The sequence below is a fragment of the Carlito syrichta genome, unplaced genomic scaffold, assembly GCF_000164805.1.
Source record: "Carlito syrichta isolate Samal-C Ts95f unplaced genomic scaffold, Tarsius_syrichta-2.0.1 Scaffold312151, whole genome shotgun sequence".
Taxonomy (NCBI): Eukaryota; Metazoa; Chordata; class Mammalia; order Primates; family Tarsiidae; genus Carlito; species Carlito syrichta.
This window is the reverse complement of record NW_007256247.1, coordinates 79,876-92,925: the sequence shown is the minus strand read 5'-3', so window position 1 is coordinate 92,925 and position 13,050 is coordinate 79,876.

Below are 13,050 nucleotides of genomic sequence, written 5' to 3'. Positions count from 1 at the left end.
ATCTACCTAATTGGGATGGCTGCAATTAGGGTCACAAGGACACTGCCAACAGTGGGATTTTCCTTTGATGTTGCCAAATGACTACTGATGGAAGTCCAAATTCAAAGGCAGGTGAGCCTTGGATGTTCAGAAGAGAATGATCATTAAATAATAAGGTCCTTAGAAAATCGTGGAATAATTAGCCGGGCGTGGTAGCGTGCGCCTATAGTTCCAGCTACTTGGAAGGCTGAGTCGGAAGGATCATCGGAGCCCAGCAGGTCGAGGCTGCGGTGGCCAGAAGCGGCCACTGCACTCCAGTCTGGGCAACAGAGTGAGACTCCAACTCAAAAAAAAAGAAAAAAAAATAGAAAATCGTGGAATGAACTTGCACTCCTTGGGCCAGTCATTCTGGGTTTCAAAACTGAGTTCTTGCTGTTGATGTAAGATCAAATTCCAACCCAGAAAAATGTACCAGGACCAAAAGTGAGGAGAAAATAAATCCCAGCATCCCCAAATCTCTATCTGGGACCAGGAAGTGTGTGTTTCTTGGTCTGACTGTGGAGTGGACACTTAGTAAAATCCAGAACTGCTATACCTCCTTAGGGCAGAAAACGTGTTATGAAATCATGAACAGATTTACCTGATACAGCCAAACATGATGGCACATGTCTGTAGTTACAGCTACTCAGGAGGCTGAGGTAGGAGGATCACTTGAGCCCAAGATTTGGAGAGTTGGAGGCTGCAGTGAGCTATGATTGTACCACGGCACTCCAGCCTGGGTGAGAGAATGAGACCTTGTCTCAAAAATTTTTTAAATGTACTTGATGCATAATATCTGCTCGATGAACACGGGGTTCAAAAGTCACCTGAGTAACCCCTGGCTTAACGAAGAATTTTTTTTAATTATAAAAAAAATGAAAAGGAGAACACTTAATACCAAATAGATGGGCTGCTATTAAAACCATTCTCAAAAAAGAGAATCTATAAGCATAAATGCTTTTATTGTTAACAAAAAAGATTAAAATGAAAAAACTAAATGTTCATATTTTTTAAAAATTTAAAGAACATAAAAATAAACCAAAAGACAGCAGAAGGGATGAATTTAAATGGACAAAAAATGAAAATGACTAGAACAATGCATACACAAAAAGGACAATAAAAGAGATGCATGCCTCATAAATCTGGTAAGGAAATAAAGAACAAAGTTATGACATTAGAAAGCAGAAAAGCTATATAATAATAGATATGGAATACATCTAAATAATGAGAAATTATTATGTGCAAGTATATGGCAACACTTTTGAAAATATATAAAAATATGTGATTTCTTATCAAAATATAAATCAACAAAATTAACCCAAGAACAAGTAGAAAACTAACATGACGTGATTGCTGTAATAGAGATTGGAAATGTCATTAAAGATTTACTAAGACAGACATTCTTAAGCTTAACTGCATGTTAGAAACACCTGAGAAGCTTTAAAAACTTCTGATGCAGCCGGTCTCGGTGGCTCAGTCTGTAATCCCGTGCCTTTGGGAGGCTGAGGTGAGTGGATTGCCTGAGCCCACGGGTTCGAGACCCGCCTGGGCAGCGAGACCTCATCTCTACAATAAATCAAAAAATCAGCCGGGCGTGGTAGCACATCCCTGTAATTCCGGCTACTTGGAAGGCTGAGGCGGAAGGATCGCCGGAGCCCAGCAGGTTGAGGTTGCGGTGGCCGGGAGCAGCCACTGCACTCCAATCTGGGTGACAGAGTGAGAGTCCAACTCAAAAAAAACCAAAAAACAACAAAAAAGCTTCTGATGCCTAAATCATTCTACAGCACTTTTCACAATAGCAGCACTTTTCACAATAGCAAAAACATGGAACCAACAGAGATGCCCATCAAAAGTGGGTTGAATAAAGGAAATGTGGTACACATACATGATGGAATACTATGCAGCCATAAAGAAGAACAAAATCATGGCCTTCACAGCAACATGAATGCAGCTGGAGACCATCACACTAAGTGAACTATCACAGAACCTAAGAACTGAATACCACATGTTCTCACTCATAGTGAGTGGATCCTGATCACTGGTCACATGAGCACAAGGGTGGGACTGGCAGATGCTGGACACTGCTAGGGGAGGGAGGAAGGGAGTGGGGAGGGAAGGGCCATGTGGCAACACACTGGGTACCTGGTCCACTATCAGGGGAAGACAGGACCTGCTACAAGTCCAAACTACACCTGCATGCAACTTATGTTGTAAATACTCACTTGTACCCACAACTCTAAAATTTTAAAAATAATAAAAATTAAAACTCCTGGCCGGGCTCGGTGGCTCAACCTGTAATCCCAGCAGTTTGGGAGGCCGAGGCGAGAGGATTGCCTGAGCCTGCGGGTTCCAGACCCGCCCGGGCAACTTGGTGAGACCTCGTCTCTACAATCAATTAAAAATTAGCCGGACGTGGTAGCACGTGTCTGTAGTTCCAGTTACTTGGAAGGCTGCAGTGGAAGGATTGCTGGAGCCCAGCAGGTCGAGGCTGTGGTGGCCGGGAGCAGCCACTGCACTCTAGTCTGGGCGACAGATTGAGACTCCAACTCAAAAATATAAAAAATAAAAATAAATAAATAAAAATTAAATTAAAAAATTAAAACTCCTGAAGCCATGGAAATGTAAAATAGTGCAGCACTGTGGAAAACAGCTTGGCAGTTCCTCAGTGAGTTAAGTAAAATTGTCATATGATCCAGCAATTCTGCTCCTAGGAATATACCCAAAAGAAGCAAGAACAGGGGTTCAAACACAAGCTTATACGTGGGCATTTACAGCAGCATTATCCATGACAGCCAAAAGGTGGAAATAACCCAACAACAGATGAATGGATCAACACATCATGTATCCATCCAGTGGAATATTATTCATCCATAAGAGGGAATGAGGCATTGGTTCATGCTACAACATGGATGAACCTTGAAAACACAATGCTGAGTGAAAAAAGCCAAATGCAGAAGACCACATAATGTATTACTTCTTTCACATGAAATGCCCCTAGGAGATAAATCCACTGACACAGAAAGCAGATTAGTGATAACCAAAGGCTAGGGGATAGAAATGAAGGTGACTGCTAAATGTTTTGGGTCTTTCTGTTGCGGTAAGAAGAGTGTTCTGAAACGAGATCAAAGTGGTGGTTGTACCACTTTGTGAATGTCCTAAATGCCACTGAATTTTACACTGTAAAACCATTCAAATAGTGACTTTTATATTATGTGACTTTTACCACAATTAAAAAAATCCTGATTTCTGGGTCTTACCCCGAACCACTGACATTCGCATCTTTGGGAGTAGGGCCCTGGCACCAGGATTAAACAGTCTTAATCTGATGGCCCAGGTGATCCCAGTTGAAATTGTTGGAGTCTCGAGTCCAGTTACAACATGTAGATTTGTCAGGGTTACTGATATTTTGTACAGTTCTGGGACCAGAAAACAATGAAAAGATCAATATTTAGAACACACAAGGAGCTCCTGCACATAAACACAAATAATCCAGGTGTGTCCAAATATGCAAATAATATTTGAAATGAGCACTCACCAGAGAAGAGCTCTTTAAAAAATAAAACAAAAACAAACGAAAGGAGATTCAGCTTCACTATCAGTCAATGAATGAAAATGAAAGTAACAATGATTTCTTTTCACTCATTAGATTGGTAATAATTTAAAAAAAAAAACGGGGACCAAGTGTTTGCAACAATGTGTTGGAAACGGCACGCCTGTATACTGTTAGTGGGAACGTGACTTATGATTGCATCTTGGGAATTTAATAGGACAATACTTATTTGAAATCTTATATTGGGAATCCACCCTGTAGAACTATGTTTGCCAAAGAATTATGTGCAGTAGCAACAAAAGACAAACTGGAAATAACCTGTATGCCCTAAGAGGTTAAATGGTTGAATCATCAGAGTACACGCACATCATGGGACATTACAGAGTTATTAAAAATAATGAGTTAGATATCTATCTGACCTGGAGGAATGCCATGATGTTCACGCTGCCAAGTTAAATAAATAAATAAGTGAATTCTGGAGAAATATGTACTTACTTAATGACAGAGATCTGTTCTGAGAAATGCCATCATTAGACAATTTCATACTTGTGCCAACATCATAGAGTGCACTTATACAAACCTTGATGGGATCCCTGCTACATACTCCAGACAAAATGGTAGAGCCTATTATCCCAGGCACCAAATCTGTACATCTGAATACAGTAACTTTAACATAATGACAAGTATTTGTGTATCTAAAAATACCTAAACATAGAAAAAGTACAGTAAAAATACAGTACAGGGATTTTAAAAAAATAATGCACCTGTATGTGGCACTTGCCATGAATGGAGCTTGCAGGACTGGATGTTGTACTGGGTGAGTCAGGGCGTGAGCGCTGGGTGAATGTGAAAGCCTAGGACATGATCATACACTACAATACACTTTGTAAACACTATACGCTTATGCTACACTAAATTATTTTTTGTATTTTGTTTATAGTCAATACATTATTGTACATGTTTATGAGTATGGTGTGATGTTTCAATACGTGTATACATTGTATAATGATCAAATTAGCTGGGCGAGGTAGCTCATGCCTGTAATCTCAGCACTTTGGGAGACCGAGGCAAGAGGATTGCCTGAGCCCAGGGATTCGAGACTAGACTGGGCAACTTGGCAAGACCTGTCTCCACAATAAATCAAAAAATTAGCTGGGCATAGAGGCATGCCCTTGTAGTTCCAACTACTTGGAAGGCTGAGGTGGAAGGATCGCCTAAGCCCAACAGGTAGAGGCCAGGGTGGCTGAGCGTGCCACTGCACTTCAGCCTGGATGACAGAGTGGAACTCCACCTAAAAAAAGAAAAAAAAAAGATCAAATTCAAATTAGGGTACTTAGCATTCAGTCACCTCAAAATGTATTATTTATTTATAATAATAACATTCAAGGTCCCATTTTCTAGCTATCTTGAAATATATATTACATTGTTGTTAGCTATAGTCATCCTACTATGTAATAGAACAACAGAACTTTTTCTTCCTATCTAACTATAACTTTAAAGACTATACAAAATTAATTTTTAAAAATATATTCCTTCAACAATAAATTAACCTTAGCTTACTGTACCTTTTTTCCTTATAAACCTTTACTTTTTTAATTTTTTGACTGTTTTGTAATAGCACTTAAGCTTAAAACACAAACACATTGTATAACTGACCAAAAATATTTTATTGCTTTATATCCTCATTCAATAAGCTTTTTTATGTTTTTAATTTTTAAATTTTTTGATTTTTGTTTGTTTGTTTGTTAAAAGCTAATTCATGGGCAAGTGTTGAAAAACTACCCATTGAGTATCATGCACACTATTTAGATAATGAGTTTAATAGAAACCCAAACCAACGAGGCACAGTGGCTCATGTCTATAATCCCAGCACTTTGGGAGGTGGAGGCAAGAGGATTGCCTGAGTCTAGGGGTTCGAGACCAGACTGAGCAACTTGGCAAGACCTCATCTCTACAATAAATCAAAAAATTAGCCAGGCGTGGTGGCACATACCTGTAGTTCCAGTAATTTGGAAGGCTTAGGTGAGAGGATCACCTGAGCCCAGCAGGTTGAGGCTGTGGTGGCCAGGAGCATGCCACTGCACTTCAGCCTGAGTGACAGAGTGAGACTCTGACTCAAAAAAAAAAAAAAATAGAAGCCCAAACCTCACAAAAACACAATATACCCCATGTAACCAACTTGCACATGCATCTCTTAAAGTAAAAAATATCCAGTAATATAAAAACGATAATTAACCAGGCTCGGTGGCTCAGCCTGTAATCCCGCGCTTTAGGAGGCTGAGGTGAGTGGATTGCCTGAGCCCGCGAGTTCGAGACCCACCTGGGCAACTTGGCAAGACCTCATCTCCACAATAAATTAAAAAATCAGCCGGGCATGGTAGCACGTGCCTGTAATTCCTGCTACTCAGAAGGCTGAAGTGGAAGGATCGCCAGAGCCCAGCAGGTCGAGGCTGCAGTGGCCAGGAGTGGCCACTGCACTCCAGTCTGAGCGACCGAGTGAGACTCCAACTCAAAAAAAAATAATAATAATAATAATAATAATTAAGACATAAGCACACACATTAACCTAGGCATACACAGGATGAAAATCACCAGCATCGTCTCCCACCTCCACATCTTTTCCCACTGGAAGGTCACTGGGGCAGCAACATGCATGGAGCTGTCATCTCCTGTGATGACAAAGCCTCCATCTGGAATATCTCCTGAAGCACCTGCCTAAGCCTGTTTTACAGTTAACTTTTTTTTTTGTCAGAGTCTCATTCTGTCACCCAGCCTGGAGTGCAGTGGCACACTCACAGCCACCGCGGCCTTCACCTGCTGAATTCAGGGGATCCTTCTGATTTTTTTAAGTTTTTATTTTAAATATTTAGGGGTACAACTCAGGGTTAGGTATACAAATGTTCATTATGCAGGTACACTTGTTGATGACGTGTGCCTCCACTCCTCTGGCGGTTTCCCACTACTGCCAATTCCTTTCTTATAGTATTATGATAGTTGTTCAAAGTCCACTTATGAGTGAGAAAATGTGATACTCAGTTCTTTGTTTCTGTGATAGATCACTCAGTATTATAGACTCTAAGTCCATGCAAGTTGCTGTGAAGTTCATAATTTTGTCCTTCTATATGGCTGCATGATATTCCATTGCTATATGTACCACATTTTTTATCCAGTCCCCTTTCAATGGGCAGCATGGTGGGTTCCATGTTTTTGCTATTGCAAATAATGCTGCAGTAAACATGCATGTATAGGTATCTTTTTCATAGAATGATTTGAATTCTTACGGGTATATTCCCAGTAGGGGAATTGTGAGGTTGTACGAGAGGTCAATTTTTAGATCTTTTAGGAATTGCCACACTGTTTCCCACAGAGGCTGTGCTAGTTTACACTCCCACCAACAGTGTAGAAGTGTTCCCTTTTCCTTGCGCCCTCTCCAGCATCTGTTGTTTTTTGAGTTATCGATGATGGCTATCCTGACTGGAGTTAGGTGGTATCTCAGTGTGGTTTTAATTTGCATTTCTTTGATGACTAGTGAGGCTGAGCATTTCTCCATGTATCTGTTGGCTGCTGGTACGTCTTTTTTTGAGAAGTGTCTATTCATACATTTTGCCCACTTTGTAATGGGGCTGTTTTTGTTTTTTTATTGTAGAGACGAGGACTCACCATGTTGCTCAGGCTGGTCTTGAACCCCTGAGTTCAGGCAAGCCTCTCGCCTCCGCCTCCCAAAGTGCTAGGTTTGCAGATGTGAGCCACCATGCCCAGCTGCTTTTTTTGTAGTTTAAATTTTATTTTAGAATCGGAGGGTACACGTGAAAGAGTTGTTACATAGGTATATTGCATGAAGGCAACGTTTTGGCATCTGATGAGCCCGCCCACCCCCAGAGGTGAGCATGGTACCTGATGGATGGTCTTGCATCCTTTATTCCCCTTCTTTAAAAGTGCCCCCTTTAGACTAGACAATAGTTTAGACTTTGTGGGCCACATGGTGTCTGTTGCAAGTATTCAGTTCTGCTGTAGTGTGAAAGTAGCCAAAGGCAATACATAAATGAATGAGTGTGGATGTATTCAAGTAAAACTTCATTTACAAAAACATTGGCAGACAGTCATCTGCGAACGTCTGATCTAGTTGTCCACTTATGCATAACAAAGAAATGTGTGTAACTTGCAAAATGAAGACTATAGCTTTAAAAAATTTTGTTTATAACTATCTAGGTCTAGAACCTCTTACACAAAACTTTTTTTGCATGATTTTTTCAAATTGATTAATTTATCTATTTTCCTATTATTAGATGGTTTTACTATTAGCGGAATAATCCAGGAATGTAACTACAATTCGACTGAGAAAAGATTGTACTTTGTTTAAGACATTTACTGAGTTTTTTTATCATTTTAAAAAGTCACAATACTGTTGGTAATACTACTTATGATCATTGAGTTACCAATACCAAATACTTAAAGAAGCTTCCATTTGTAGATAATGCATTTATATTTATTTTATACATACATGAACACACATGCATGCATTTAGCTTTGACTTCAAAATGTCAAATATAAATAAAAGATGTCAACAATTAAAAAAAAGAAGTGCCCCCTTTAGAAGTGCCTGGAATGTGTTGGTCTCATTCCTGTGCCTATGTGGGCCCAGGGTCCAGTTCCCACTTATAAGTGAGAACATAAGTCATTGTTTTCTATTTATGTGATAATTCGCTTAGAGCGATGACCTCCAGTTGCATCCATGTCGCTGCAAATGAGGTGATTTTATTCTTTTTTATGGTTGTGTAGTATTCCATAATGTACATGCACCACGTTTTCTTTATCCAGTCCATTGTTGATGGGCACTTCAGTTGGTTCTATGCTTTTGCTATGATGAATAGTGCTTCCATAAACATACAAGGGCAGGTGGAGTGATTTATGGTCCTTTAGGTTTAATCTCACTCAGAAGTGGCATTGCTGGGTCAGATGGTAGATCTAATTTTAGTTCTTTGAGAAATCGCCAGCCAGGCTCCGTGGCTCAGCCTGTAATCCCAGCGCTTTGGGAGGCTGAGCTTAGTGGATTGTCTGAGCCCGCGGGTTCGAGACCCGCCTGGGTAACTTGGGGAGACTTCATCTCCACAATAAATCAAAAATTAGCCGGGCATGGTAGCGCGCACCTGTAGTTCCAGCTACTTGGAAGGCTGAGGCAGAACGATCACCGGAGCCCAGCATGTCGAGGCTGTGGTGGCCGGGAGAGGCCACTGCACTCCAGTCTGGGTGACAGAGTAAGACTCCACTCAAAAAAAAGAGAGAGAGAGAGAGAAATCGCCAAACTGATTTCCACAGGGTTTGAACTAGCTTATATCCTTACCAACAGTGTACAAGCATAACCTATTATTTTGCTGTTTTGTTGCTGTTGTTTTTACTTTTTAATAATAGCCATTCTGACTGGTGTGGAATGGTATCTCATTCTACTTTTGATTTGCATTTCTCTGGTGATTAGTGATGGTGAACATATTTTCATATGTTTGTTGGCCACTTATATATCTCCCTTTGAGAAGTGTCTGTTCATGTCCTTTGCCTACTTTTTAATGGGGTTATTTGTTTTTATTCCTAACTAGTCACTTGAGTTTCTTACAAATTCTAGATATTAGGCCTTTGTCAGATGCATAGCTTGCAAATATTATCTCCCATTCTGTGGGTTTCCTCTTAACTCTCATGATGGTTTCTCTTGCTGTGCCTTTTAGCTTGATAAGGTCCCACCTGAGAAATCTAGTTTTCATTGCATTTGCTTTTGAGGACTTGGTCACAAATTCATTGCCTAAGCCGATATCCAGAAAAGTTTTCCCTGAGTTTTCTTCTAAGATTTTTATAGCTTGAGTTCTTATGTTTAAGTCCTTGATCCATTTTGAGTTAATTTTTGTATATGATGATCATTAGGGGTCCAATTTTATTCTTCTGCATACAGTTAGCAGTTTTCCCAATACTTATTGAATAGAATGTCCTTTCCCCAATGTTTGTTTTTGTCAGCTTTGTCAAAGATGAGTTGATCATAGGTCAGTGGTTTTATTTCCGGATTCCTATCCTGTTCTGTTGGTCTGTGTTCTATTTTTGTACCAGAACCACGCTGTTTTGATTACAGTCTTGTAGCCCTGCAGTACAATTTGAAGTGTGATGGCACCAGCTTTGTTCTTTTTTCCGTGGTGGAACAGTGCCAACCAGTCTTCTCCCCTCCTCCACCCATCCCACCAACCTCAGTGCCACCTCTGCCCCTTCAACAGGTGGACCAGAGGAGGGAAGTCACCTCCACAGTTCCCAGCCAGCACACTGCCTCCGTCCCTGCCACCATGAATCAGGAAAGTAGCAAAGAGACTTGCCATTTCTGTTTTCCCACAAATCCCACAGTTAACTTTCTTTTTGTTTTGTTTTGTTTAACAATAGAGACAAGATCTCACTACATTGCCCAGGCAGGTCTTGAAGTCCTGGACTCAAAGTGATCCTTTGACTTCCCAAAGTGCTAGGATTATAGGCACGAGCCATTTCACTCAGCCTAACTTTTTTTTCATATATGTAAAAGGAGTATACTCCAAAGTAATGATTAAAAGCATGGTATAGTAAATGTATAAACCAGTAACATAGTCATCTGTTGTCATTACCAAGTATTTTATATGGTACATAATTGCATGGGCTATCCCTTTAAGTGTCCATCAGTGGATGAATAGAAGAAGAAAATGGGGTATATAAACACAGTGGAATGCTATTCATCCATTAAAAAGAATGAACTTATTTATTGTGCAGAAAATGAATGGAACTAGAGTCATTATCTTAAATTTTAAAAGCCAGGCACAGAAACTCTAATGCTATATGTTCTCGCTCATAAGCAAGTATTTTTAAAATGTATGCACATGAATGTAGAGTGTGGAATGATGGACAGCAGAGACTCTGAAGGGTGAAGCGTGGGATGCAGGCGGATGATGAGAGATTCGTTAATGGTTATATTATTCAGATGATCGATGCCCTAAAATCCCTGACCTGACTGCTACACAATCCAGGAATTAACAAAATTGCATTTGTACCCCATAAATTTGTACAAATAAGAAAAATCAAACTAGCAGATATGTAGGAAGAACAACTCAAAAGATCTAATGTATAACGTAAGGACAAAGATTAATATAATTATATTGGATTAGAGATTTTTGTAAAATAAGTAGATTTTAGCTGCTCCTGTCACATACACAAAAAGTAACTATGTGAGATGATATGTTAATCTGCTTCCCTCTAGCAGCCATTGTACTATCTACATGTATCTATGTTTCTATACATGTCCCATAACATCAAATATATATAATAAAACTTATTAAATGACAAAATATGGAATTTTTAAAAAGCATGAGAGGCTGGGCACAGTGGCTCACACTTGTAATCCCAGCACTTTGGGAGGCAGAGGCAAGAAGATTGCCTGAACTCAGGGATTCAAGACCAGCTTGGGAAACTTGGCAAGAACTCATATCTACAATAAATAAATAAAAATTAGCCAGGTGTGGTAGCAAGCACCTACTTGGAAGGCTGAAGCAGAAGGATCACCTGAGCCTAGCAGATGGAGGCTAAGACAAATTGTGATTGCGCCACTCACCCTAGCCTTGGTGACATAGTGAGACTCCAACTCAAAAAATAAAAAGTAACTTTGAGAGGCTGAGGCAAGAGTATTGCCTGAGCTCAGGGGTTCGAGACCAGCCTGGGCAACTTGGTGAGACCTCGTCTCTACAATAAATCAAAAAAATTAGCCAGGTGTAGTGGTGAGCACCTGTGGTTCCAGCTGCTTGGAAGACTGAGGCTCAAGGATTGCCTCAATCTAGCAGGTCAAGGCTGTGGTGGCCGTGAGCATGCTACTGCACTCCAACCTGGGCAACAGAATGAGACTCCAACTCAAAAAATTTTTTTTTAATTTAAAAAACAAAAAATAAGAACCCCTGGAAACTTTCTTCTTCAACAGGCCATTCTCATCCTTAAACCTGGGAAGTATTTCTCAAGTTGTTCTTCATTCTTGGATCTCTTTCAGTGAAGTGAGTATCATCCTTCAACAAGCAAGAACTGGCTTTGGACTAGGTAGATGTGCAACTACTGTGACAAAATAAATTATAAATAATAGAATTACCATATTATCCAGTGATTCTATTTCCTGATACATATTCAAAGGAATTGAAATCAGGTGTTCATTGCAGCACCACGATATGGGACTATATAGCCAAGATATGGGAACAACCTAAGTGTCCACAGATGAATGGATCAAGAAGATGTGGTATATAGATAAAATGGAATATTGATTGTTCAGACAGAGAGAGAGAGAGAGAATCCTGCAATAGACAACAGCATGAATGAGCCTGAAGAACATTATGCTAATTGAAATAAGCCAGTCACAGAAGGAAAGACACTGCGTGATCTCACTTACATGTAGAATCTAGAAATAGAAAGCAGAATGGTGGTTGCCAAGGGCTGGAGGAGGGAGAAATGGGGAGTTGCTGTTTGACGGGCATAAAATTCCGGTTATACTATACGGATAAGTCCTAGAGATCTGCTGTACAACATTGTGCCTATAATCAACAATACTGTATCATACTTTTGAGAATTTAAGAGAATTGCCTGGAGTTGTATGTTCATTGCAACACTATCCACAATAGCAAAATCATGGAACCAACCTAAGTGCCCACCAACAATTGACTGGATAAAGAAAATGTGGTATAAATATATCATGGAATACCGCACAGACATAAGAAAGAATGAAATCATGTCCTTTGCAGCACGGAGCTGGAGCTCATCATCCTAAGTGAATTGTCTCAGAAACAGAAAACTAAACACCGCATATTCTCACTCGTATGTGGGAGCTAAGTGGTCACCAAGATGGAAATAGACACTGGGACACCCATAAGGAGGGAGGAAGGGAAGGTCAAGGTTCAAAACTACCCCTTGTTAAGTGATAAGCCCCTTCCAGACATTCCTTTGCTTAGATTGCAGTAGACTCTGAGGCGCCCGTCACTCTCCTGGTGGGCTCTATGTTGGTTCAAATGTGTGGCTCCCATGCCAAAGTTAATTTACGCGCAGTGACTGTGTAAACCTAGCTTATCTGACATTCCACTCTGCCCGTTTAGACGTTTCCCGTCAGTCACAGGCAACTGAGCTAGAGCCCACGCAAACCAAAAAAATAAACCAACCAATCTCAAGCACCCCTGTCCCTTGACATCACCGCGGACTTTATTGGGGACTGATTATGCAAGGTCCGCGGACTCCAGTTTCTACGTCATGACCTCTTCTGATTGGTTAATGTTGCAAGCCTCGGAAAAACCAGCCCCTCCTTCTGTAATTGTGCATAAAAACTGCTTGCCATACGGATCGGGGCTCTCAAGCCCGAGCCGCTGCGACGGTTTCCGGTTTGTGAGCCCAGACTCCAAACTGAATAAAGACCCTCATGTGTTTGCATCGGAGCTGGCTCTTTGTGGTCTCTCGGATTTAAAATC